Here is a 22248-nt window from a genome sequence, read left to right on the forward strand (position 1 = left end):
GGAGCCTCCATAGGACTGGACTAGGCCCTCTACATAAGCAAGACAGTTGTGTAGCTTGATCTGCTTAAGGGCCCCCCTAGCGGTAGGATCAGGATCTATCCCTGGTGCATAAGCTGGCTTTTTGGAGCCCACTACCTATGGAGGGACAACTTGCACAGTCTTGATGCAGGGAGGGGGGCTTGGTCCTGCCTCAACTGAATATACCAGGCTCTGCTGACTCCACATGGGAGGCCTTACCTTGTAGGAGGAGGGAATAGGGGAGGGGTTGGGGGGAAGGGTGGAGGGCAGAAGGAGGGAAGAGAGGGGAATCTGTGGTTGGTAGGTAAAATGAATAAAAAATTTCTTAATAATTAAAAGAAAAACAAAAAAAGCAAAAAAGAAAGCTATTTGAAGCCAAGTTCTTTGTATCTTGTCAAGACAAATACCAGCTGATGCAATATATGTAAATAATGGACAGATTAGTTCTAAATCGTCTGTTGGGCACTGAGATCATCTTTTTATGTGGAAATAAACATATTTTTAAGTAAAGAGAGTGGGCTTCAGTCTGGCTGTGGAGATGTCACTTTAGAAGGAGATTTTGATCCTACTGGAGAAGAAAACCCTACTATGGTGCATCCCAGAAAGGCTTGCTCTGGCTTTAAGGGCCACAGAGAAGGCTCATTTCCAATCACCTAAGAGTCTGCAGACAACAGAGGCAGTCCCAACCGCTCCTCAGCAAGTGGCAAAAGGACTTCGCTTCAGCCATCTGGAAATGAACAGCTTTGGAGCATGATCTGATGTCTTCTACCCAATTCCCATGAGAAAAGTCACTGTTATTGGAGCCACAATGAAGAAGGTCACTGGAAGGGTAATTACAAATCTAGTCACAGAAGACAGAGTGGTGCAATGGAAATAAGGTAATAAAATAAGACAGCGTTTGATATGTTCATGACTACGTCTTAATGGTTGGAGCTATTTTTAAACCACGTTTCATTTTTCAGCTTACTGCTTAGCTGAAGTTACAGCTTTAAGAATTAAAGATGAACCCACTTTCCACGGGATCCTGCATGAAGAAGGATGTCTGCCGCCATTGTCTGGAGGATGAAAGCGTTCGAGTGAAGCATGAAGGAGGCAGGTGACAGCCCGCACAGCTAAGAGGAGACCAATCCAAAGAGACCTGCAGCAGCTGTGAATCCTCCGGAACCTCCCAGTCTCGGGACCACAGTTCTCACCTCTCAAGGCGGCTCAGCTCAGAACCTCCCAGTCTCGGGACCACAGTTCTCACCTCTCAAGGCGGCTCAGCTCAGAACCTCCCAGTCTCGGGACCACAGTTCTCACCTCTCAAGGCGGCTCAGCTCAGAACCTCCCAGTCCTGGGACCACAGTTCTCACCTCTCAAGGCGGCTCAGCAACATTGGAGTCGCCATTCCCTATCAGCGTGGTGCCTGTGGAGAGGCAGCTTCAACCGTGTGGCTAAAAGGCTGTCCTAACCAGGAGGCATCCATGTAGATACAGGATTATGCAGCTATCGCCCCTTTCCGGTATGTCTAAATATCTGTGATCGAAGATTATAAACGTAGCAAGCATAAATAAATAAAATGTTTAAATTGGTGGACACTGCTTTTTTTCCATTAATAATTCAAAAGTCCTCAATGCAAAAAATGTTAAAATAAAAGTGTACCTAGACCATGAAATCACCACAGGAATCTGTGAGAGTCAATATTAAAAGTCCCTGGCGAAAGCACTTGGCATACATGAATTGCTGCCATTACCCAAAACGCTAGAATTGTTCTCAGAACTATTAATGAGTCACTCACAAAGTCAGACTCAGAACCTCAATTAACCCAGTCTTAATCAATCACGTTATTCATCAAGCTTGGCTCCAAATGCCTGTTTTCCTAAATTGAGTACTTGCTTGATGTATGAAGATTTTTTTTTTATTACTGACTCATTGTGGATATATTTGTGAATGCTTCTGGCAAATTCCAGAAGAATAGCTCAGAAATAATAGCCATTAAAGGGAGCACCTTTGGGAGAATAAACATTTATTTCCTTCAGTGGGATTACTTTGAAAGTTACCTCATCTTTGGGATTTACATTTTCCAAAGAATATAAATAGTACCAAGGACTTCCTTCGTGGTATCAGAGATTTGCTAGGAATACGTTGGCTTTAGCACTGAGTAAGCCCACTCCATCTTAAACACACGAATAATAAAAAAACAGCAAGAATCCTATCAAGGAAAACATATTTGCCATTTCTCAAATATAATTTGGATACCACAATATCATTAATTTCAGAATACACATATACTAACAACAATACTAATGAGCATTTTTTCATGGTAGTCAACTGATTTAGCTGGATACCAGTTCAAAGCAATGTATGTGTATTAACTTCTATCATTCAAACAGCAATGCATTGTTTTTCTATAATTAGTATCCCTGAGTTGCACGTGGGGAAGGAATAATGTCTTATAATTTAACAGAGAAAAATCACTTTTCAGTGGTGGTCAGCTATTCAAATGTGAATAGAAAGTCTCCAGAACCTTTTAAATATTTTAAATAATTTACAATGCATCATTCATGTGGTCAGAAATAGAGATAGGTAGATTTATTTCTGTATTTGTGTGTGTGTGTTGCATGTTTTTGTGTTTGTGCGCATGTGTGTGCACATGATTGTGGAAGACAGAGGTGGACACTGGCTGTATTCCTCAGTTGCTGGCAACCTTATTTCTTGAGACAGCATCTCTCACTGAACCTGGAACTCATCCAGCCCAGGGCTCCCCCTGTCTCTGTCTCCCCAGCACTGGAACTGCAAGCGCATACCACTACCCTGGTCCACACCATGGGTGGGTGCTGAGGCTCTTAACTCAGGTTCTCCTGCTCACATGGTGAGCACTTTACAAACTGAGCAGTAGATCCTGCCCCTTGATCTTAAGTCTTTGTCATTGCTCTAGTCTTCTTGATGACTTTGACCTTCATAAATAGGTACTTTTGGACTTCATTTTTTGGGATATAAGTCAATGATTATATGAGTTATTAATTTAAAAGAAAAGCCCACTATGTTAAAATTTCTTTACGTTTTATGTTATACATCTCATTTGCCTGACTTTTTCTAATTGTAGTTTATTTGATGAAACCTCTGAGCACGGCAACTTTTTCTGGCTTTTGCAAGTGTTGGTAGTCTAGAGGAGTGCTATTTAGGATTATAAAGCAAAGTAGGTCACAGTTCTAAAATATTTTTTTGTGTCTTCTGCCAGAAAACCTAACTAGATTTCCTTGCTCTGAATTCTACATCTCTGGAAGCAAAGCAGTCCAGAAAGTGTGGCCGACACATGAGTCTGATGTCTCAAACCCTCTAGTTCCAGTTTAGAGTCTGACGCTATCTACTGTACCTGAATAAATCACTTGCTTCAACTTTCTCTCTTAATATGAGCCCAATGTGACCTCCTCCAAGTGTTACTGTGAGAAGAAAATTAGATCTGTGCTTATTGACAGCATCATGTTCCTTTATTGAAATTAATAGTTTTCTATGTTCCGTGGTCAGGGGTAAGGTAGGAGGGGAGTGTTTTTGCTTCATGTTCCTGTAAGAAACTAGACTGAGGATGATTGACCAAGGAAAATAGAATTTTCTTCTTGTTATTCTGCTTGTGCTGTTTTTCCAGATGCCTTTGTAGTCTAGAGTCTCTCCCCTGACATGAATTTAATGCACATGTAAGTGCTTCTCCCATATCAATAACAGAAACATTAAACACAACCAGATGTAATGTTCCTCGAATGTCCTGGCAGCCACAGTACATAGCTCCCTTGCTCCCTCTCCTGGCCCCTAACCCAGGATAATTCCTGACAAAATTGTACTTGTGAGGATCAAAAATTAAAGGTTGTTCTGTGGTTCTAGATTGGAAAGACTGAGGAAAGAATTATTCAAAGAAATGCTGAAATCGGCCTCAGGAGATTAGGGTTTGGAAGCGTTGCAATTCACTGCTGTTTCACGGAGCCGTGGGACATCGTGTTTAACATGAAGTGTTTTAGAACCACTGCCATCATAGCAAAGTGAACAGAAAATTCTGACTGCAACTAAGGCCTTAAAACCACAATGATTAGCAGCATGCTGTATTTCAGATTCACGGTGGAGCTATATATTATTCCCAATCAATAAATAAAGCCATTTGTCTGTATATAATTAAGTTCATATTAGCTGAAAGATGTTTTGGGTTCAGGACATAAGGAAGAAAAAGAGATTGAGAGAATTTTTTCTCATTTTCAAAAGAAAAAAAGCCCATCAAGTACGAGCAACATTTCAAACCATTTCAACAATTTCTAACAGAGACAAGGGACAAACAGAAAATGTCCATTGTAACTGAAGTTGGCTTGGCTTCAAGGAGATAGACTATGTAGTACAGGTCTATCCTCCTGGGAGAACTGTCATATCCTTAGTTCTGCTGGGCATGCTTGCAAAATCATCACAGATGGGACTCTTGGTGCTTCCCTCAGGGTAACGAGGGGAGAGAACAGTCATGGGACCCTCACCTGAGTACCCAACGCCTCTGCCAACCAGTTGTGTGCAATTAATTCTACCTTTTGGGAAGGGGTCAGAGGATATAAATGGGGAAGAACATGGGAAGAGGGCTTCATCTACACAACCATGGTGATTCCTCACCCCTGCTGGGGGCAAACCTCCCCATGTGGCTGCTGTGAGACCATGTATAGTCCTGTCCCGAGCATCTTATCCATCCCTCTCTGAGTCAGTCTGGTAAACTCACTGGTTCTCCTTGGTGAACTTTGGTGAAATTCCACAGGTTTCAGTTTAGGAGTGGGGGTAGAAGTACTTTACTTTCCTATGGAAGGAACTTTAGCAACAGTGGATGATCTTCATTTACATATTTATATCACAGCATTACTGAGTTTAAATTCAGAACAGTGGTCAACATAAAAAGTAAGCTACGCCGGGCGGTGGTGGCGCACGCCTTTAATCCCAGCACTCGGGAGGCAGAGCCAGGCGGATCTCTGTGAGTTCAAGGCCAGCCTGGGCTACCAAGTGAGTTCCAGGAAAGGCACAAAGCTACACAGAGAAACCCTGTCTCAAAAAACAAAAAAAAAAGTAAGCTACAAGATTGTTAGCATTGTTATGACAGAGGTGGACTTTCATCCCAAATCCATAATTAATAACATATTAGATAAATTTAAAGGATCTATTTAACTTTTATCATAAGGAGTGATGCCTTTCATACAAATTATACTCAAAATGTTTTTGGAAAATCTGGTTCTTGCACATTTCCAATTATGAGATTCAAATATGAGTATTCACCAAGGCTCAGATTAATTCATCAATAGAGAATGCATGTAGGTCCCAGGGATCAAGTTCTGGTCTTTAGGCTTGGCAGCAAGCACCTTTATTCACTGAGCCATCTTTCTAGCCCTTGAAATATTTTGAAAGATAGCTTTTATTGAATTTATAGTGTTGGACAAATGGCTCCATGTGTTGAATGGAGAAACTTTTGAGAGTGGGTGACTGGGTATAGGCAAACAATGACTCATCTATTAGTACATTTCATAGCTTTTTGATGTATACTTTCTTGATAAATAGGAAATCTAAGATAATTTGCATGTATATTGATATCTGTATATGTGACAATAAATAATATATAAATACACATATTTAACCATGCATATATATTATACAAATTAATAAATATACACACATGTGAATGTAGGAATATGCTATGTAAAGTTATGGACATCACTTTATTTATTAATTGTATATGTATGAGTGTTTTTCCTGAATTATATATGTACAGCACATGTATGCCTGGTGACTTTGGATGTCAGAAGAGGGTATTAGATCCTCTGCAACTGGAGTTATAGATGGTTGTGAGCTGTCGCATGGGTGTGGGAACCAAACCCAGGTCCTCCAGAAGAGCAGCTAGTACTCTTAACCACTGAGCCATCTTTCCAGCCCCTGAAGGTAGCATTTGTAAAAATGTTTATTTTGGTTTTTAACAACAGGGAATCCATGAAAACCTGCCCTGAAGAGATCAGATCACATAGATCTATTAACCCCTCCCCATCCTCAAGCCCCCAAAAAGTTCATTTTGTTTTGGAAATACATACAATGCTTTAATTATATTACTTCATTTATTCTATTTATTAGAGTATCATTCTACTATTAAATATTCCATTATCCTAGAGTAACACATAATTTGATTCCACCCATATTATGTATTGCATTTTGTTCTAGCTACCAATATATACAGATACTTGTATTGCTTTAGGAAATTTAACTTCAGGGGTTATTTTATTTGCTGGGCAGACTAGTGTAATCTGCCAAGCCAGTTTTAGAATTAATAACACCTGGAATCTTCTGCCAACCACTTGAATAGCTAATGGCAATAGTATATAAGATAATTTCACTCACATTAAACTCACACAAAAATAACTGTACAATTCTTGGCAATAATTGATGCGTTCAAGGTATATACTTTTTAAAAAGGAAATTACTCCATGCATGGCCGCTTGCATAGTTACCCAAATAGAGCCATATCTTTGTCTTTGTGATCCTTATTATGGTGAAAATGGCCTACACCTGCAATTATTATTTGACACCATAAAAATTTCAGTTTTAGTGAAACTTAATAGCTTCAGTAAATATAATCACTCAAATGTAATCACTAAATAGTAATTATTAAGAATTGTTTAAGGGGCTGGAGAGATGGCTCAGAGGTTAAGAGCACTGCTTGCTCTTCCAGAGGTCCTGAGTTCAATTCCCAGCAACCACATGGTGGCTCACAACCATCTGTAATAAGATCTGGTGCCCTCTTCTGGTCTACAGGCGTACATGCAGACAGAACACTGTATCCATAATAAATAAATAAATCCTTTAAAAAAAAAAAAAAGAATTGTTTAAAATAAGCTTCATGGAGCTATAAACAATTTGAAGGAATTTTGTACATATTTCGAAATATTTTTTGTGGGCTATTATGGAGACTGGTTGATTTTTTTTTCTTTTGTATCTTTCATGTTAAAGAAGTCATTTGGGAATTTAATTGAATACTGTTTGTGACCATTTGTTGGGGAGGATCTCAACCATATTCATGAACAAGGATATGCACACAATGAAGAAATAAAATGATTGCTTTGGTTCTTTTCCCAAAATCATCTTGGCAAGAGATTTTTCACACCCCAAAGCTCCACATCTGCAATTGCAAAACAACTAATTTGTTGCCAAGCCATTGTGCAAATTCCAGGACCCCAGCCAAGATTTAGTATTGAGATCATTAAGTGAAAAATATCATAATGGTAAATACTGTATTTCCTGGTCTCACTTTGCCAGTCACTGATGTCACTAGTACCCAGTTCTTTAGGAAACTTAATTAAATTCTTTCATTCAGATAATCAACGTTTGTGCTTCCAAGCACTCTTTAAATAGAGTCCTTCTTTGTCTGGCAGCTGTGAGAACTTTTTACCCCATCCTCTCACAGAAACAAATAGAGAAAAATAACAAAGTTCATTTAACACTCGGATAATGAAATCTTGTTTGAGATACCACCCATTGGCAGGGTGCAATGTTAGTCGTAAAGCTTAATCCCCACATTTATTCAAGGCAAGTGGGTGTCTCTGTCAATGGAGCCGGTGAAGATGAATTAACTGCTTCAACACCCACATCAAAAACCCCATTCTCATCCAGAGAGGGAATAGAGAGATATTACTAAAGATATAGCTCTAAAATATCACCAAACCATGCATTTTTAGATTATGGCTAATATATTATTTACAAATATACCTTTGCATACAATCAGAATTTTAAGTATTTGTTAATTTTAGAGATTTTAGCAAAAAGATGCTAAACACGGGTGTGTGTATAGCATGCCATCATAGTAGAGGATGCTTTTTAATTTTTTTGTTCAGCCTATCCCTAGTATTCAATATAATAGTTGCATAAGTTTAGCAATGAATAGCTATTCCCTTGCTCTCTTACTTTCTTGTCTTCTTCTTTACCTGTATTTATATATAATTACAGTTATACATATACACATGTATATATATATATATATATATATATATATATATATATTCTTTTCAAGCCACTATGTTTATAACTGGTCTTAGGTTGTTACCAATATAATCTTTTTCTCCTCATCCTGAATAATCCTGATATAAAGTAGCACTTAGAGACTTTTCATGTCACCTTGAATTTTCAAAAAAATTGTAAATATTTACAATGTTTATGTGGATATTGACCTTTGACCATAGGGTACCTTGGCTATTAAAATATACTTTAACCCACACGGTCATTTTGCCACCTTATATACCAGCCCCAAAACCCAAGAGCAGCTAGTCACTAGAAAGTATGCACTTAGAAAATGTATTCTCATAATATACTGAATGGACCACCATAATACATGCAGCAAAATAAAGCGGCAAAGTCAGACTGACTGCTTAATATGTCTCATGTTTTAGACAGCATAGCTCTTTCACATGGGCTACCCTATTAAAAAAGCTGGATAGCAGACACGTGGTTCCCTGGACAAGATCCTAGCACAATGATGCTGGAAATCTATGCCCTTCAAATACTTTTTATCCAGACAGAAATATTTTATTAGCATATTCTAAATTACCCCCATCACTCATCTTTTTGTTTTATTCTTTCCAGTTCTCACTTTGTGCCAGGCGGTGGTGGCTCACGCCTTTAATCCCAGCACTCAGGAGGCAGAGGCAGGTGGATCTCTGTAAGTTCAAGGCCAGCGTGGTCTACGTGGCAAGTTCCAGGACAGCCAGGGCTACACAGAGAAACCCTGTGTCAAAACACCAAACAAACAAACAAACAAAAAATCTAAGTTTGTTGTCAGAAATTCCTTCTAACATAGGTCCAGATCTCTTCTCTTTTCTGCCTAACCATGTTGGACTTCCGCTTCTGACCTCCCTCCCCAAGACAAATGAAGGGTCACTGTCTATTTAACTATTCTACAAACACACTTTCAGCACCAAACATATTAGCCATTCATTAAAAGAAGGAAAACCTATGCTTCTAAATATAAAAAGATAACAAAATAATCATTTGCAGCAAGTGTGTGTTGATTAAATCTGTTTGACAGTCTAGTCAGGCACATGAAGCGGTGACATCATAAATCTCCAACATCCTGGATGCAGAACTCCACATGATGCTTTCATTAATTAGAGTTCAGTATACATATTTCTCTGGATCAAATCTGAAGTCATGCAAAGTGTCTTGTTTGGAGAGAACAAACCTACTGTGAATGAACAGAGAAATATTTTTCTCAAGCAACAGAACTCACAGTGCTTTTATTTCTTAGTGGAGCTCTATTTCTACACTGGAAGCCTACAGTACTGTGCTCCTCCTCGTCATGTGTGCGATTACTGAAAATGAAATCTTTCTTTCCTATGTGAAGCTTTACCATAGTGCCTCCCTACCCCCACAGAACATGCTTGTTTCTAAGATGATAACTGAAGCCACGTGCAATGGGCCTAGAGACAGTGTGTGATCCTCGTATTTGCATCCCTTTCCTAAGATAAGTACCTCAACCACTCAGCATATGTATTTTTATCGTACCTCAGAAATCTCAGGGAGGCTTTCAACTCACTGAGGATTTATACAGCCCACACGCAATGAATCTCTACAGACTTGAACAGATTGTGCATTGTAAGCAGGGCATAATGCCATTTGTTATGAAGGGACCGGGCATATGTGATACTTCAGTCACAGAGAGCAGACAGGTCACTTTCTCACCATAAAGACTGGAAAATGAAAGGGTTTCCCATCTGGAGAGAGGCATGATAAGTTTTCTGCATCGACATTAGAGTTTATCATATTGTCAACATCATATGTGCAAGTGAAAGTCCCAATGCAATTCCTTCAAGTCATAATCAGCACCATTGTTGCCTTTGGTGTACCTCTTCAGATAAATTAAAAGGAGGGAAGGACAGCAAACTCTAAGTGTGGGATTAGAGTTACAAACTACAAGTATTTGAAACCTTTTCTCACCTATATTTAACTACTAAGTAGGGAAAAGATGGTCAAAGGCACAAAAGAGAACAAAATCTCTACAGAGAAACTTTGATTTCTGACCACTGGAAGCAAAGCAAAGCTGCACAGTAACTCTAAGTGTTTCTATCGTCATCTGAGTTAGACAGGGTTAGTATAAGTCAAGGGAAAGTTATTTCCATTCCTCATGTTGGCAAGTCCATTTAGAACAGTAGCAAAAGCTGGAGGAAGCAGAGGAGGCAGAAACTCTCACTCCCTGCTGGTGAGAAAGTTACTTGGTGCAGTCAAGTGGAATCCCCTCCAGGTTTATGGCACATACATCCGTGTGCGTGGTCCATACATCAATGGCAGACTACAGGCTCTTCCTTATTTTCTCGCTTCCATCTGTAGTCATAGGCTCCTCTGGGTCCAATTGTGTTTTCTGCAACAATTAGAAGGAAGTCCCTGCTTCCTCACTTAGTTCATAAGATAGTATTAGGCATGAAATGTGTTTGGGCAGCCAAACTCACCCTCTCATGCTTCTGCCAACACTGGAAGAAGATATCTGAGTCCCAGGAGTGATACATGTAGAGAAGGTCATAGCCTAGAGGAACGAGGCCCAGTGTGAATGTTCATGTAAGCAGAACCACCTGGCTAAGGGCAGCCTGCCCAAGCCAACAAAGTCAGTTGGCAGACATGAGAAAGAAGATGTTGCTGTCATACACACCAGGATCCTATGGTTATTTCTTATACAATAATAACCAATGTGATTCTGATGGCTCCTTAAATATATCTCTGTGCCTGATTTTTTTCCAAACTCCAACAACCCACTCAGTATTTCTAAGACTTCAAATTTGTCATGTGTGACACTGAGTTCCATTATTACTCCTCATTGTCTTTCTGGCTCATAGTAACTGAATTCCTCCCAGCTACTTGACACAGAAGAAAGCTGGAGTTCACTTTATTTTTTCTTTTACTTCCCACTCTTATCTTTCAGTAAGTCCTTTTTTCAAGATTTGAGTAATTTTTATCCTTTCGGATGCAGTATCTGTACCTAACTGGTATTATTTCTTCCCACGGCACTGTACAACTTCTCTACTGGAGCCGCTACCTACGTTCTTAGGCCGATGACTTAGTCATTACGAAGCACATGGAGCGGTAAATGCAAACATGCCGTGTCTCTCCCTCCCACTCAGTGCCATTCCACCTGACTAGAGTGAGGCCACATGCTCATGGGGACCCAGAGGCCCGGTCTCTCAACTTATCCATCACTTATTTCTCTCCCCTGAGCTGCCCATCCCCAGTCTGTTCCAGGGACAATGGACATTCATTCTGTGTTGAGCCACCTTAAATGTGTAAGTCACTATGGCTTTCAGACTTTTCACCACAGGGGGTTAATTTCCTTAGGTTTTACCCAAATATCCTCATCTTAAAATGGAAAGCACAGATCTCTCTAGCTGCAACAGCCAGAACTGCAACCCATGTCTCTGCCCTTCCTCCTACCACTTTCCACTCGTGTCTTTTGCTTGGATTTCCTTGGTCCCTGGGTACTTTACCTCTCTCCTTTTCTGTTCCTTCACATGAAAGAACTTTCCCTGAAACAAATGCTTGGGGTTTTTTCACAGATGTATCACGAGGACCCCAGAGTGGTGGCTAGCATCTTACAAGCCCTCAAAACAAGCAGAGAGAATGAATGGCAACACCTATGGGAAAATATTTAAAATGTGAATTTCTTTTGATAAAAGAATTCCCTTTTCAAAAATCTACTGAAAAAATTGTGAAATGATATACACACATCTGTCTATACACAGATTTATCCTAGGTGTGTTTATGAAAAGCAAATGAAGTAAAAAATGACATAAGTAAGTATCATGTAGACTAGTACTTAATCTGGTAGTATAGAAAAGTTCACAGAGATATAAATCATATTGCAAAGCAATAATAATAAGATCCTAATTTTTGTCAAACCACTAGGTAATTCCTGAAAAATTGATAATATGCAGATGAACAGCAAAGTTCAAACAATAATTATATCTTGGAACATATGAGAATAAAACAATATAGTAAGTGCTTTTGGTTTTGTTTCTTCTTGGGTTTAAGGGACGTTTCAAATTTTTTCTTAGTAAAAAACAATTGCCTAAGTCAGTAAAAAGTTGCAATGTCTGTATTATGCACCCATTTCAAGGAAGCGAGAAAAGTCTGTGGTCGTAAACCACAGCTTTTAAAAAGCAAGGTGAAAGCTTGGGCCACAGGCCAGTCATCCACAACATTGTCCCTGTCAGCGAGTCCTAAGTGGGACTTCATAAACGTGACAAACATGATGTAGACGCTTCAGGCTAAGGTGGCACAGGGACACCTCACATCTGTGGTGACTTCAATCTGCTTCTTTTGTTTCTGCTTTCAAGACAAGAAAGATCCTGCGGTGTAGTGGAGGCTGGCCTCAACTCACAGCAGTCCCCCTAAGACTCCCGAGTGAGGGATTTTAGGCATTAACACTGCTCCTTGTTTTTGATCTGCAGTAAGGAAAAAAAATCAACAAAACCCCTTTATGTCCTCTCCCACCTGTGCACACTGCTGAAAACAGCTCTCCGTGGCTACAGGACAGGAGTACAGAAAGCCTAAACGAGGTCCCGCGTGTTCTCTCCTGACTCACACCCGTGGGAGTTAAGCTAAAAGACGCTGGCCACCACTGTGGTAGTAGAAAGCACAATTTTGAATTGTTTGCATTCTGAGGCAGACATGGTCAGATGTTTTTCCTTGCAAACATAAAAAAAAATGTTGACACTAAAATGTAAATGAATGAGGAACATCAAAATGATAACAATTTTTCATATTTGTCTTCTGGTTTTTTTCTACCAGATTTACAATTTGCATTCGTCTCACTGGCTTTTGTTGTTGTTTATTTGTTTTTTTTACGTGCCTTATTTCTTACATAACTATTTATTGTACTTCAAAAACTAGTTTAAAACAGGAAAGGGGTATTAAATACATTTTAGTGTTATATTTATTGGAAAAATATTCTATTATGTTCAAAATGTGTTTTTTGTTGTTTGTATTTACAAAGTTGTCTTGGGAAGCTTGTTTTGTTTAGCTTTTCATTTTCAAGGAAAATCAGCAAATAATTAGATAACTAATTTTAGGTATGAAATACAGGAATGTCAAGCTTTGTCTCATTGGACCAATTTGAGAACATTTTCCAGAACTGTATATGACATATGTCTTAACGTATGTGAAGATAATCTACATTTTAACGTGGAGTCAGTCTTTAATTTGGACTATGTAGAACAAGCAATCTAAAGTCATTTCCTAACAAATCATGGTAAATAATAAAATGACTTACTCTACCTTGTGGATTCCAGTAAAGATGGTAACAAATTTAAACATCACTTGATAACGTGAAAACGGGCTTTTCAATATTGCACATTATCATTCCATCATATAGACAACTAAAATAAAAAATAATAATAATGGTTAAAGTCCTTAACAAGCAGTGAAAAAAAAAATGAGTCGTAAAACTCTCCCCTTAAAAGAAGAGCTCCATTTTAGACTGTGGAAGAAAGGAAACTGTCAAACTCACTTCAGTGTGTTCTCACCCAGCTTTTAAGACATGAAGCCTCTGAGCTCAGAAATTAAGTGTGATTGAAAGAGAAAAATCCTTTGTGACTTTATGAGTTGGTCAAACTATACAGAGAAGGGGGAGAAAATAAAGGCAGTCCCTGCCCTGGAGATTCTAGAGTCACATTGTTTAACAAGGATCAGAAAAGAGGAGGTGGGGAAGAACGGGAAAGCTGGAAAGAAAAGGGGAAGCCAGCACGTTTGTGTTTGGTAATTATTTTCCCAGTAGGGGGAGGAATGGAGCTTGAAGGGGACACTGGTTTCGTTTTGGGTGGTAAACATTATCTTGTGCAATTTCACACACAAGGTGTGCCATTGCCTACTAAATTAAAGCATGTGGGTGTCTGAGCCATTGCCTTGGAGGTAAAAATGCCCAAACACCATGCTGAGATTTGTCTCCTCTTTTACCTTCTCACAAACTAGCAAGAGAAAATAAACAGTCTCAGACTTGATGCTCAGCTCCTTCCCTTAATTTCAAGACAAACAGCCTGAACCTACAGCTGTGTGTGACTCAGACCCACAAAGGAGAAACTTCAAAGGCGCTTCTCTGTTCTCTTTTCAACTCTATAGAAGCAAATTGATGAGCCTGCTCTCCCATTATCCAAAGCCTTCCGCCCTCTGCAGGCCTGACATGACCTTTGTGCACTAGAAGAGGCTGAGGATCCCACAAAAGGGAGCGGGGGTTGGGGAGGGCTCACTCTGGAGCAGCAGTTATAGATCTCATAGAAAACAATCACAAAAATCACAGGGCAAAAACATCCATGCAAATTAAACTGGACTCCATGCAACTACCACTGAGTCACCTTTATATTCCTGGTTTTTAAATCATGTCCTTTAGTATCTGTTGAATATGTATGTATGTATGCATATGTGTGTATGAATATGTATGCAAAAGCATATAAACATATACATGTTAATGAAGTATTGGAGAGAAAATTAATTGCCAACACAGATTCTAAGATACTCGAGTTGTGTGACATTGCACAGTTCCGTGGGAAACAGTCTAGAAATGAAAATTTAGTCAAAGATGATCTAACCTCAGAGTGATCCATTAATGAGTGTTTTCCAAGAAAACTATGGTTAAAATGCAATCGTTTTTTCCCTTAATTTTACTTTTACCATCTTGTTAGCATAATGAGGATATGGAAATTTTAGCCAAATTATATGCTTTTCAAATTTACTAGGTTACTATTAAATTAGCATGGTGACCATGAAAGAATTTAAGATATTATGTGCAAGACTTGCTGTGGGAACAGGTAGGTTTACAGCAGCAAACACAAACTATGTAAATTTTATCTTTTCTTTTTCCATCGTCATGACAGTGGTCCCCGTGCAGGAGGCAGCTGCTCGGCTCCACGACTCTGACTTCAGTGCCGGCCTGTCTTGAGGATGGATGGCGTTCAGGTTTCTAGGACCAAGACAATAGCCTCAGCAAGCCATCCTGCTCAACAGTGCTTGTTTCCGGCTCTATGGTGAGGCTGCTTGGTAATGGGGCTTCTAGGAAGTTCAAGAAATTACAATTTAAAGAAAAGGAAGACAGAGGGCATCTTTCCTGGGGTCTGGAAGCTAGTTACTTCTCACAAACATTATCTTTTTAGCATAACATTTCAAACACAGACAGAAAGCAGCAGGTGATCATGCATATATAAAGGCAAAGATGTAACTATGGGGTCTAGCCGCCGGGTGCCACAGCTGAACAGGGATGCCTTTGCACTGGACGTGAATGCAGATTATCTTCTGATTGTACGACCCCTGTCTTTCCTCCTGTCCATGGGCTTCCTATTATCTGCTGGCCTACTGTGTCACTCTCTGTATCACCCATAGTGCTTTGTTTAGAAGGACCATCCACAAAATGGGCAGTCCATTACCCAACACTTTCAGAATTAAGTGTGTTTCCTTCTGCAAATATGGGGGTTTTATCAGGTTGAGGGGAGAAAGGAAACACGAGGGAAAGGAGAAACAATCCTATTTGGATCATTTGTGTTCTTTAGATAACAGCAGCTCTTGTTCAATACCACTGAAGTATATTTTCCACCTCTATCCTTTCAAGTTCTGGAAACTACAATCAATATGCTTACAGAAAACTGGAGCATAAACAGCCAAACAGTACAGAACCTGTCATTTTGTTCCTGCGTTCAGGGGGAAAGTATGAGGTGACCTATCGTGCCCCATATGGGGGTATTTGATTCTTCTAAAATCTATTAAATTAATCACAATAAAATTATTTATAATATTAATCTCTACTTATTGAAAACAATACTAGTAAAGTATAATAAGATATGAAGAGGCAAAAATGAGTTGCTAGCATCTTCTTCTGGATAGCTGTGTAGACTCTGCAGACCCTCGGCCACTTTCACTGCTGTGACTTAAGACATTCCATCTATCCAGTCCATCCTCTGCTAATGATTGTCTACTAACTATAGGTGTTTCCGATGCTTAATATTATTACCTATGAAGATAACCTTTCAGGCAGCCAAATTCAGAAACCGGTATATAAAATACAATGAACAAAATGGCAAGTAGCTGCTTTCTAAAACTGAAACATTTGTACAGGAAGACATTAGAAAGCAAATAAGAGCTGTTTTGCTAAGAAGTTCTAAAATTGAAAAAGAGATTAAAATATGGAAATGTCCATGGACCTTCGTGCATATAAAACAAAGTTTACTGACATTACCTTTAAATTAAATATGTATTCGTTTTCTAACACTAGGCCAATAGTTCAGTATCAGTTTTTAAAAAGTAGATCTCAATGACCAGGGTGGAATTCAGCGTCAATACTGTCAAATGCATTTTTCAATTTTATATTGATTGCTAATACCACTTCCATTCATCATATTAGCTTAAAGGTTTTCCAACTGTGGTCTAGGGCCTCTGAGAGTCCCGAAAGACTTTCAGGGGTCTGTAAGGTCTGGACTCTTCCATAACAATACAAGGATATTGCCTTCCTTTTGAGATTCATTTTCTCGTGAGTGTAGGGTGCAAAGCTCCAGAGGCTGTGTGGCAGGTGATATCGCAACCGATTAAGGGCAGAAGCATAAAGTAGAATCCAGCTGACACTTCTAAATTACATACAAATAAAATTGCAAACATGTTAAAGGGGGTCACTCGTCCCATTATTTTTGTTGGAAAACAAATATTATTTCTGTTAGTGCAATAACTTCACCTCTGCTATGTAAACATTTTTATAGCACTTTTTTTCCATCCCAGCTCCAATTTTTAATGTGATAGATGCTCAGAGGTCGTAACACGTTTTGGGGAAAGAAACTCCTTCCGGCCGTCAGTAATTTTGTGAGTGATGGAGAATTACTGCCCTAGTGTTAAAAATAAATGGAGCCGTTAACGTGGGTGACAGTCTGTCCTCTCCTTTGCACCTGCGGTGGCGATCCATTGTTATATAGGCAGCACTTCACCGGGTGAACAGCGGAAAACAGCCAAGGCTGCAGGGGCCTCATATTACAGTACCTCCTTCACTGGCAATTTCATTAAGTCACATCGGTTTTCCTCTGATCAAAATTGGTTAATAGTTTGACAAACTGTTAGGAAGACAATGCAGTGAGCACTGCTGAAGGTCATGAATGATTCAGCCTAAAGTGACATTAGGTGGGATCCAGGCAGAACATGCATCTTTAATTATTTAATGAATTCTCCATCCTACCCCTGGGATGGCAGGGTGTCCTTAGGATAAAGTCCCTTTGGCTGTGCTTAACATCATTCCACACAGTAAATTAAGTTCAGTGCTGTTCCCACAACGGGCACAAGAAATGAAAGGCTCCTTTCCTCTTTCCTGCACAATTCTGAGTCATTATTTGTCCCACACAGGCCCTGATATTTTCATGTGAATGAAAACCCGACACATGCAAATAGAGATTTCTCCATGGGTATACCATTTCAGCCAACTTCTCTTGTGATCAGAAATACTAAATAGTGGATTTTCCCCAGCCTTGAGTGTAAGTTTCTCTTTTTCCACTGCTGATTGATAGGTACTCACCCTCTGACTTCCTCATTAGTCCCAAGTGTTGTCTTGATCTCCTAAGAGAAGCCTGTAGAAGAAATAACCAAAAGCAAAAAATATTTCCGGTATTTGGCTGGTCAACAGTTGTGCTATTCTGTCTACTGTGGTTCTGCAGGGAAAGAAATCTCCTATGTGCTGGGCACCACCAGCTTTAGAGTGTCAGCCTGCATCACATCAGTCAATTAAGTGAATAATCCAAAGGCAACATTCCCCTGTTGCAGCATCTATTTGCATTCTTCTACATAAAGTTTGACCAGCAATGTTTGTTGAAGATGTTGTCTTTTTTCCATTGTGTATTTCTGGCTTCTTTATCAAAAATCAGGTGTACAGGGGTGTGTGAATTTATGTCTAGGTCTCCAATTCAATTCCATTGATCAATGTGTCCCTTTTTATGTCAAGACCATGCATTTTTATTACTATAGCTCTATAATATAACTTGAAATCAGGGATGGTGATACCTCCAGCAGTTCTTTTATTGTTCGGGTTGTTTTAGCTATCCTGAGCTTTTTGTTTTTCCATATAAAGTTGAGAATTGTCCTTTCAAGCAAGGTCTGTGAAGAATTGTGTTAAAATTTTGATGGGAATTGCACTGAAGCCAGGGATTACTTTTGATATCGATGGCCATTTTTACTATGTTAATCTTACCAATCCATGACCATAGGCGATATTTCCATTTTCTGATATCTTCTTCAGTTTCTTTCTTCAAAAACTTAAAGTTCTTGTCATACAAGTCTTTCTCTTGCTTGGTTAGAGTTACCTCAAGATATTTTATATTCTTTGAGACTATTGTGAGGGGTGTTGTTTTCCCTAAGTTCTTTTTCAGTTCACTTGCTAGACTACTTATTTTTGTGAGTTAATCTTGTATCCAGCTACTTTGTTGAAAGTGTTCATCAAGTATAGGAGTTTCCCAGTGGAATTTTTAGGGTCACATGTATACTATCATATCATCTACAAATATACTTTGACTTCTTCCTGTCCAATTTGTATCCCCTCAATCTCCTTCAGTTGTCTTATTGCTCTTACTAAGACTTCAAGTACAACATTGAATAGATATGGAGAGAGTAGATATTATCTTGTTTCTGATTTTAGTGGAATTGCTTTGATTCCTCTCAATTTAAATTGATATTGGCTATGGGCTTCAGTAAACTGACTTTATTATGTTTAGGTATGTCCCTGTATCCCTAATCTCTCCAGAAATTTTATCTTGAAGGGGTGTTGGATTGTGTCAGAGGCCTTTTCTGCATCTAATGAGATGATCATGTGTTCTTTTTTTTCCTTCAACTTTTTTATATTGTGGATTACATTGACTGATTTTGGTATGTTGAACCATCCCTGTATCCCTGGGATGAAGCCTATTTGATCATGGTGAATGATCTTTTTTATGTATTCTTGGATTCTGTTTGCCATTATTTTATTGAGTATTTTTGCATCTATGTTCAAGAGAGAAATTGGTCTATAATTCTATTACTTTGTTGAATCTTTGTGTGGTTTGGGTATCAGGGTGATTATGACCTCATAAACTGAATTTGGCAACATTCCTTCTATTTCTGTTTTGTGGAATAATTAAAAGACTATTGGTGTTAGCTCTTCTTTGAAAGTCTGGTAGAATTCTGCACTGAAACTGCCTGGTCCCAGGCTTCTTTAGGTTGGGAGACTTTTAATGACTGCTTCTATTTCTGCTTCTATTTTCTTAGGAGTTAAAAGTTTATTTAAATTCTTTATTTGATCCTGATTAACCTGGCAAGTGGTATTTATCAAGAAAACTGTCCATTTCTTTTAGATTTTCCAATTTTGTGAAGTACAGGTTTGTAAAGTATGTCCTTATGTTTCCCTGGATTTCCTGGGTATCTGTTGCTGTGGGATGTTCTGTATGGCAAATGTGTTGCTCTGATTGGTTGGTAAATAAATCACTGATTGGCCCATGGCCAGGCAGGAAGTATAGGCAGGACAAGGAGGAGAATAAAGCTGGGAAGTGGAAGGCTGAGTCAGAGACACACTGCCAGCCACCACCATGACAAACAGCATGTGAAGATGCCAGTAAGCCACGAGCCATGTGGCAAGGTATAGATTAATGGAAATGGATTAATTTAAGCTGTAAGAACAGTTAGCAAGAAGCCTGCCACGGCCATACAGTTTGTAACCAATATTAAGTCTCTGTGTTTACTTGGTTGGGTCTGACGGCTGTGGGACTGGCAGGTGAGAGAGATTTGTCCTGACTGTAGGCCAGGCAGGAAAACTCTAGCTACAATCTGTTGTCATGTCCCTCTTTTCATTTCTGATTTTGTTAAACTGGATATTCTTTCTCAGCTTTTTAGTTAGGTTGGATAAGGCTTTGCCTATCTTGTTGATTTTCTCAAAGAACCAACTCTTTGTTTTATTAATTCTTTGTATTGTTCTAGTTCTTCCTATTTTATTGATTTCAGTCTCAATTTATTTCTTGCCGTCTACTCCCCTTGAGTGTGATTGCTTCTTAGAAGAAGAATCAGGTATGCTGTTAAGTTGTAGTATGAGATCTCTCTGGGGTATTTTTTTTGTTTTGTCTAGTTGTTTTTGTTTCTTTGTTTGTTTGTTTGTTTTTTATGTAGATGCTTAGTGCCATGAACTTGTTTCTTAGAACCACTTTCATTTGTCCCATAAACTTGGGTATGTTGTATATTCATTTTTGTCGAATTCTAGAAAGTCTTTAACTTCTTTCTTTATTTCTGTCTTGACTCATTTTCATTTAGTTGAGAGTTGTTCAGTTTCCTTGAGCTTGTGAGCTTTCTATGATTTCTGTTGTTGAGATTCAGCTTTAATCCATGATTGTTTGAAAGGATGCAGGGAAATATTTTAATTTTCTTGTATCTGTTGAAACTTGCTTGTAGTGGTATTTGCTCCACCCAAGACCTTGGGCTATAGGGCCTGAAGGACAGTGCTTCCTGCCATTGTATATGACCTCTTATAAGGTGAAGAGAGAAGGGTCACATGCCCCCTCTCCCTGCTCTTGCCATTAAGGTGGATTCACACCTGGCTAGCTCATTTGGTAGAGCATGAAACTCTTAATCTCAGGGTCATGGGTTTGTGCCCCACTTTGAGTGCCACTTGTTAAGATCAACCCAGTGAGTCTATTAAATAGGTAACAGAATTTATTAAGATATAAATTGAGGAAATACACTCACGAATACAGAATGGAGTAGACAGCTGAAGTTGTCTGATATAATTTTCCTTGGTTATAATAACAGATAAATTAGATATGAAACTTTAGACTCACAAATATAGGATAGGTGATAAAATATTTTCTTCAATTTTGCCAAATACAAATAGACTAGATATAGTAACAGTAATTCTTGCTTGATAACTGTTTGTTATATATAATTTTACTATGTTAAAGCTAAAATCTTCCTTTTTGATTAGATAGAAAAGGGGACGTGCTGGAGGATGTCTTTCTGTACACTGTGAATATACGTTGTTCCAATTGGTTAATAATAAGCTGCTTTAGCCTATGGCAAGTCAGCTTAGAGGCAGGCAGGAAATCCAAGGAGAGAGACAGGAAAGAGAAAGGTAGAGTGAGGGAGACATCAGACTGCCATCTTAGGAGCAACATATAATGGGATGCAGGTAAAGCCACAGAACATGTGGCAATACATAGACTAATAGTTGTGGGTTGAGTTAAACTATAAGAGCTAGCAAGAGGCCTGCCATAGGCCACAGGCCATACAGGTGATAATTAATATTAAGCCTCTGAATGATTATTTTATGTGGCTGAAGGACCACAGGCTGGGCCAGACCTGAGAAAACTTACGGCTACACTTGCTTTGTGTCTTAATATGTGGTCAATTTTGGAGAAAGTTTCATGAGGTACAGAAAAGGTTTATTCTTTTTTGTTTGGGATAAAATTATCAAAGACCTTTGGGGTCTAACCCCACAATAGTCTTCTCTCAGGGTTCCAGAAGAGATGCTACCAATGGTGGATTAATCTGAGAGATACTCAAATGAATCTAAGTACACCTAGCTCCTTAGTCCGTTCACTTTATTCTTCTAAGTCAAAATCTCTCCACACAGCTTCAATTCTGTTCTCATACTTAGCTCCTCTCTGTCCCTTCCTCTCCTGTCCTCTCATTGCTCTAGCTATGTCCCTTCCAGCTTCATTCATCCCCCTTCCTCTCTCCCCAGTCCAGTTTAAATACACATGCAATCTGCAAATTTCTGGCTCTGCCACTTTCTCAGTAGCTAGGAAGCCTGTGTCATAGCTGGATGCACCTGGTATGAAAAGGCCCTTTTGTTCTGAGTATTGTTAGAGGAGAAGTCTAGAGGTACCACTTGGGCTGTGGAAGAAAGGAGGGTCTAAGCTTAATTTGCACAAGAAACAAAGCTATGTGCCTAATGTCTGCCTGGCCTAGGTAGTGTCTCTGTATGGATTTTTACTTTAAGTCAGGAGACTAGCAGGTGGTCTGAAATGCTTATTCTGTCTGCCATTTGTCCTTGGATATTTGAGAGGTATCTCTGATAAAATGCTTTTGTCTGGAGATGGCCCTGGCCTTGGATGCTTGCTAAAGTAGATAATTACAGAGATCAGACATCTGATTCTAATCCTAAAAAAGATGAAACAAAAGCCTGGAAAAAGGAAGTCTTGCCGGTGTCACAGTTGGGAGAAGTATCCAAATACCTCAAATGCATAGGGGAAA

General features: G+C 39.1%; 1 long non-coding RNA gene across 1 annotated transcript in view; it reads left to right on the forward strand.

Moving 5' to 3' along the window:
* The first annotated feature begins 710 nt into the window (after positions 1-710).
* The window catches only part of LOC128110690 (uncharacterized), a 52219-nt gene continuing 30681 nt past the window's right edge, over positions 711-22248 (forward strand). The window contains exons 1-3 of the long non-coding RNA XR_008218280.1: positions 711-896; positions 981-1519; positions 14895-15044. This is a non-coding gene — a long non-coding RNA (uncharacterized LOC128110690). The remainder of the gene's footprint in view (positions 897-980; positions 1520-14894; positions 15045-22248) is intronic.

The sequence above is a fragment of the Peromyscus californicus genome, unplaced genomic scaffold (genome assembly GCF_007827085.1).
Source record: "Peromyscus californicus insignis strain IS unplaced genomic scaffold, ASM782708v3 Scaffold_15__1_contigs__length_86483966, whole genome shotgun sequence".
Lineage (NCBI taxonomy): Eukaryota > Metazoa > Chordata > Mammalia > Rodentia > Cricetidae > Peromyscus > Peromyscus californicus.